General features: G+C 40.2%; 2 pseudogenes; both read left to right on the forward strand.

Annotated features, from left to right (window-relative positions):
* Positions 1–3,445, forward strand: part of LOC119345000 — a 7,839-nt pseudogene extending 4,394 nt beyond the window's left edge.
* A 1,764-nt stretch (positions 3,446–5,209) lies between these two features.
* Positions 5,210–6,028, forward strand: LOC119345001 (annotated as a pseudogene).
* Positions 6,029–7,111: the final 1,083 nt, after the last annotated feature.

Below are 7,111 nucleotides of genomic sequence, written 5' to 3' on the forward strand. Positions count from 1 at the left end.
CATGTTGTGATGTGATATGGTCAAGACATGATGCTAAATTTTATTGTATGAGATGATCATGTTTTGTAACCGAGTTATCGGCAACTGGCAGGAGCCATATGGTTGTCGCTTTATTGTATGCAATGCAATCGCGCTGTAATGCTTTACTTTATCACTAAGCGGTAGCGATAGTCGTGGAAGCATAAGATTGGCGAGACGACAACGATGCTACGATGGAGATCAAGGTGTCGCGCCGGTGACGATGGTGATCACGACGGTGCTTCGAAGATGGAGATCACAAGCACAAGATGATGATGGCCATATCATATCACTTATACTGATTGCATGTGATGTTTATCTTTTATGCATCTTATCTTGCTTTGATTGACGGTAGCATTATAAGATGATCTCTCACTAATTATCAAGAAGTGTTCTCCCTGAGTATGCACCGTTGCGAAAGTTCTTCGTGCTGAGACACCACGTGATGATCGGGTGTGATAGGCTCTACGTTCAAATACAACGGGAGCAAAACAGTTGCACACGCGGAATACTCAGGTTATACTTGACGAGCCAAGCATATACAGATATGGCCTCGGAACACGGAGACCGAAAGGTCGAGCGTGAATCATATAGTAGATATGATCAACATAGTGATGTTCACCAATGAAACTACTCCATCTCACGTGATGATCGGACATGGTTTAGTCGATTTGCATCACGTAATCACTTAGAGGATTAGAGGGATGTCTATCTAAGTGGGAGTTCTTTAAGTAAATTAATTGAACCTAAATTTATCATGAAACTTAGTACCTGATAGTATCTCTCTTGTTTATGCTTGATTGTAGATAGATGGCTCGTGTTGTTGTTCCGTTGAATTTTAATGCGTTCCTTGAGAAAGCAAAGTTGAAAGATGATGGTAGCAATTACACAGACTGGTCCGTAACTTGAGGATTATCCTCATTGCTGCACAGAAGAATTATGTCCTGGAAGCACCGCTGGGTGCCAGGCCTGCTACTGGAGCAACACCAGATGTTATGAACGTCTGGCAGAGCAAAGCTGATGACTATTCGATAGTTCAGTATGCCATGCTTTACGGCTTAGAATCGGGACTTCAACGACGTTTTGAACGTCATGGAGCATATGAGATGTTTCAGGAGTTGAAGTTAATATTTCAAGCAAATGCCCGGATTGAGAGATATGAAGTCTCCAATAAGTTCTATAGCTGCAAGATGGAGGAGAACAGTTCTGTCAGTGAGCATATACTCAAAATGTCTGGGTATAATAATCACTTGATTCAATTGGGAGTTAATCTTCCAGATGATTGCATCATTGATAGAATTCTCCAATCACTGCCACCAAGCTAAAAGAGCTTCGTGATGAACTATAATATGCAAGGGATGAATAAGACTATTCCCGAGCTCTTCGCAATGCTGAAAGCTGCGGAGGTAGAAATCAAGAAGGAGCATCAAGTGTTCATGGTCAACAAGATCACTAGTTTCAAGAAAAAGGGCAAAGGGAAGAAGAAGGGGATCTTCAAAAAGAATGGCAAGCAAGTTGCTCTCAAGAGAAGAAACCCAAACCTGGACCTAAGCCTGAAACTGAGTGCTTCTATTACAAGCAGACTGGTCACTGGAAGCGGAACTGCCCCAAGTATTTGGCGGATAAGAAGGATGGCAATGTGAACAAAGGTATATGTGATATACATGTTATTGATGTGTACCTTACTAATGCTCGCAATAGCACCTGGGGATTTGATACTGGTTCTGTTACCAATATTTGCAACTCGAAACAGGGACTACGGATTAAGCGAAGATTGGCTAAGGACGAGGTGACGATGCGCGTGGGAAACGGTTCCAAAGTCGACGTGATCGCAGTCGGCACGCTACCTCTACATCTACCTTCGGGATTAATATTAGACCTAAATAATTATTATTTGGTGCCAGCGTTAAGCATGAACATTATATCTGGATCTTGTTTGATGCGAGACGGTTACTCATTTAAATTTGAGAATAATGGTTGTTCTATTTATATGAGTAATATTTTTTATTTTGCCTCCACAAGAAGAAAATATGTGATTCTCATGGAAGCACAACTTTTTTCACGCCAAAAAAAAATCAATATTTTCTCTCTCCAAACCTAGGGAAAAACAAAAAGGCAAAAAAATATTCAGAGAAAACCATCTAAAACCCAAAAATACGTATAGAAAAATAAAAAATAACATCCCGAGGAAGCGTCCAGCGCATGACACATGGTGGCGGCTGGAGAATCAAAATGCACAGAACCACCACTTTTGTGTCACAACTCATGAAAAACCACAACTTTACAATAATGTGATACTTTGCACCAAACCGAAGAATTGACATTGGCAAAGAGCACTGAACCAAATTCTGAGCGCGTTTTGACGTGGCCGATCGCGGGCAAGCGGACAATGGGCCATGTATTAAAAATGTTAATCTTATATTTGAAAAATGGTAAACATGTTAACTATGTACTCAAAAAATTTAAACTTGTCTTTGAAAATTATTAACATGTATTAGAAACAAATTCTTCATGTATATGAAAAATATAGAATGAAACAAAAAGAAATAAATAAAAATCCAAAAACCAATGAAAATAAAGGAAAAATGAACAAGGAAACCGAAGAAACAAGTGTAAATAACATGGAAGATAATGATAATGGGTAAAAAAACAAACCGCTGAAAATCAACAAAATCTAAGAAAACAAAGAAGCCCAATGAATACAAAAAGAAAAAATAGAAAAGAAAAATAAAACCCAAAGAAACCAGTGTAAAGAATGGAAAAAATTAAACCCCGACAAGGAAACAAAGAAAAAAATCGATGAAAAACAAGAATGAAAGAAATAAAACAGAAGAAAAATAAAGAAAAGGAAAAAACAGTAAAAGTCGAGAAAGAACCCAAGAAAAACCGAGAAACCAGTGGAAACTAAGAAGAAACGAAGAAAAAGTTTAAAAAAATAAAAAAAGGAAAACAGAAGAAAATAGTGAGGAAACAAAGAAAAAACCTAAAGAAGAAAAAACCTTGCGAACCAACGAAGGAAGCTCAGCAAGCGAAGTGGAACGAGAAACATTATGCAGAAAAAGAAGACGAAAATGGGCTGGCCCAACAGGTACATCGCAGGGGAAAACGCTTCAGCGAGATAGAAGAAACTCTCGTGTGAAGCGAGATATAGTCAACGCGTATATTTGGTGCCAAGTGGACCTAGCGGTGGGCCATCCCTATATAATTGACCAAAAGTGTTTTCACCCAGAAGAAAGACTGCGTATACCCAAACAATGCAATCAAAAGTGGTATTTTTTTAGGAAAACAAAATAACCATGGTACTATTTTGGAATATTAATCTGAATTGCGGTGGTTTTTTGTATTTACTCAGGAAAAGTTGATCGGCATACCGATGATTGGCTGGAGTTTGCTCGTGCTTGTCGAGTCAAAGAATTCTAAAGGATAGCCATGGTGGCATATGGCCATACTTCGAGTCAAAATAAGAGAAAATATAGCGTTTCCAAATGAAGTGTGAAAGTAGCGGACCCTGCTGTAACTGGCCCGTGCCTGGTTCTGCTGTGAATTAATTGTGTGTTTTGCTGATGTTGTACAACCTACACAAGGCCATGTATTAAAAAAATGTTAAATCAAGCATTTGAAAAATATTAAATGTGTATAGAAAATATTTTGACTATGTATTAAAAAAATATTAATCTTTTATTTGAAAAAATGTTAATCGATCATTTGAAAAATGTTAATTATGTTTAGAAAAAATGTTGACCATGCACATTAAATTGTTAATCTTATATTTGAAAAATGTTAATCAAGTATTTGAAAAAGATTAAATTATGTATAGAAAAATGTTGACCATGTATTCTATAAATATTAAACTTGTATTTAAAAAATGTTAATCAAGCATTTAAAATATGTTAAACATGTGTATAGAAAATATGTTAACCGTGTACTAAAAAAATGTTAAACTTGTATTTGAAAAATATTAACCATGTATTAAAAATATTCTTGACGTATAAAAAATGAAAAAACAATGAAAACCGAAAAAATAAACCAAAGAAAAAAATGAAAAATAAAACCAAAGAAATAAGTGCAAATAAAATGGAAAACAGTAAAAACTGCTAAAGAAACCGATGAAAATCAACAAAAAAAAGGAAAAACTAAGACACCGAATGAATACAAAAAGGAAAAAAAGAAACTAAAAAAATGAGAAACCAATGGAAAGAATGGAAACAGTGAATACCCGACAAAGAAACAGAGAAAACCGATGAAAAATAAGAAAGAAACAATCAAAACCGGAGAAAAGCGAAGGAAAAAGAAAGAAAAGAAAAAACTAGTAAAAACCAAGAAACCAGTGAAAACCAAGAAGAAACGCGGGAAAACATTCTAAAAACAAATAAAAACTGAAGAAACTAGTGAGGAAACAAATAAAAACTGAAGAAAAAAAGAAACGGAAAAGAAAAAAATGTGCGAACCAACGAACGAAGCTCTGCGAGCGAACTCGGTCGATAAACCTAGCACGGGAAAAAGAGAAAAATGTGCTGGCCCAACAGCTACATCATAGTGGAAAACGCTTCAGCGGGACAGAAGAAACTCTCGCGTGAAGTGACATATAGTTGACGCGCATTTTTTTTGAGGAAACATATTTCGTGCCAAACGGACCTGATAGTGGACCATCCCTATATAATGCGGATCAATTGTAGCCCAATCGGTGCCTGGTGTTTTTTGCACACACAAAAAATGACCTTCAAAGTGGTATTTTTTTAGGAAAACAAAATAACCGTGGTACTATTTTGGAGCCCTAATCCGAATTGTGGTGGTTTCTTGTATTAACTCAGGAAAAGGTGATCGGCATACGGATGATTGGGTGAAGTTTGCTCGTGCCTGTAGAGTCAAAGAATTCTAGAAGGATGTCCATGGTGGCATATGGCCATACTTTGATTACTTTTGTGAAACCGCAGAATAAATATGGTTCAAAGACCAACCAAACAATTTGATCTTCCCTTCTCTCTCTTTTTGTGAGAATTTGACCTTCCCTTCTTGTCCATCATTCTTTTTCTGCTCGATGTGAAGTCTATAAATTCCTCTGCCGTTCCACCCTCCAAGAGTCACACAAACATCCAAAACATTGAGAAAGTGCAGGCAGGGACAACCAAGAACACAAAGCTAGCTAGCTACGCGCAAGGTTTCAGCTGATCAACACACGAGCTAGGGAGGGATGGCGCTGAAGACAGGAGAAGACCTGAAGCTGCTGGGGATCAGGGGGAGCCCGCACGTGCTGCGCGTGCGGCTCGCGCTCCGCCTCAAGGGCTTGAGCTACGACTACGTGGAGCAGGACCCCAGGAACAACCACAAGATGGGCGACCTGCTCCGCCACAGCACGGTGCCGGTGCTGCTGATCTACGGCGGCAAGCCCGTCCGCGGCTCCCTCAACATAATACTATACATCGACGAGGCCTTCGCCGGCCCCTCCCTCCTCCCCGCTGGGCGCTGGCTGCCACGCCCGTGTCGTCGCTCGCTACTGGGCCGACTTCATCGATGACACGGTACTGTGCATTACAAACACTTTGAATGCATGATCGTTGTTAATTTGATTCATCGATTGCTTTGTGCTCTTTTACCATGGTTCTAGTTCTACGTTGTAATTCATCGTGTGTTCGTTCGATGGCAGCTCGTTGAGGCGATGTACAAGGCGGAGGGCAGCAACCAGGCGGCTGCGGCGATAGAGGCCCTAGAGGGTGCACTGAGAGAGTGCTCCAAGCCCTTCTTTGGCGGCGACAATGCCGGATATGTGGACGTCGTTCTCGGGAGCCTTCTTCCATGGGTGTGTGCCGCCGACGCGACGTGGGGTACCGAGACCTTAGACCCCGCCATGACGCCGCTCTTGGCCACTTGGAAGGACCGCTTTAGTGCGTTGGACGCGGCCCAGGGGGTCATGCCGGACATGGGGAAGGTGGTCGGCTTTGCCACGATGATGCCTGCTAGCCACCCTAAACGATCAGACCTGACGCTTCATGTGCTTACGGTTTTTTTATGATTCTAATTGTGTGTATTACTTGGATGGCACTATAGAGGCAACGTTGCACCAAAGGGTGCCATCCCTTTGAGACCAATAAGAGAGAATATATATCCTAATCCTAAATGAAATATGGAAATAGCAGTCCAGGCGGTTTTTCGTTCGGGACCCATACGCTTGCCCGGACTGACAATTAGTTTTTTTAAAGAATATAACATTTTATTGATAAAGTATAATCAAGATAGAGTGCCTCCCGGATACAATTCGGGGTTGCATGAAAAATAGAGTCGCTGGGGGACTCACAGGATCTAGTTAGAATATGGGCCACGACATTCAACAAACGATTTACATGACTAAAGCAAACAGATGAGAAGAACGAGACCAACTCCTCGATATCAGCAGTGATGAGCCCCACCGGCGAGCAATCAACCGTCGAAGCATTGGTTCTCTGGATAATTGACAAACAGTCTGCCTGGAAAAACGGCCCTTGAAAATCCTTCCTCACGGGTGAGAGCCACCACACGCTGTAGCGCCAGTCAGGGGCGGAGCCAGGAATTTTGTGGAGCCTGGGCAAGTTTGAGCCGAAGTGTCCATTACAAAAATTAAAATCGAATTTTCGGAGCAAGTCTTTTTTCCTTAATACATTTTTTTCAGTAGACACCACAAGAACCGGATTTTGGAAGATCTTGCAAATTTTAGCTTTTTTGCTGGAAAGTACTTAAATTAATTTTGAATCAAACAAAATATACATTATTTAACCCTTTTTAGACACAAATCTTTGAATTCTAGTGGTCAACACACACCAATCCTTTTCCTAATGAGCGGATTTGAGTCTAACCCACCATGGCCATAAATAACATTAAAAATCAAGCTGGCAAGACAGGTAATTGATCCTGTGAGCTCGAAAGCACTGCCACTAGAGTAGGGCTTAGGTTGTATTAAAATGTGCATACAGGTTCTATTAAACAATAATGAGCGTGTAGAAAAAAAGGAGGGGGGGCTGACAAAATTGCAGGCAACAGGTAGGTTTTGTAAAAATTTCGACCAGTGAGAACAACCATGATTCAGATACACATAGGTTATATTAAAATGTGCATACAGGTT

Source organism: Triticum dicoccoides, unplaced genomic scaffold (assembly GCF_002162155.2).
Source record: "Triticum dicoccoides isolate Atlit2015 ecotype Zavitan unplaced genomic scaffold, WEW_v2.0 scaffold19820, whole genome shotgun sequence".
NCBI lineage: Eukaryota > Viridiplantae > Streptophyta > Magnoliopsida > Poales > Poaceae > Triticum > Triticum dicoccoides.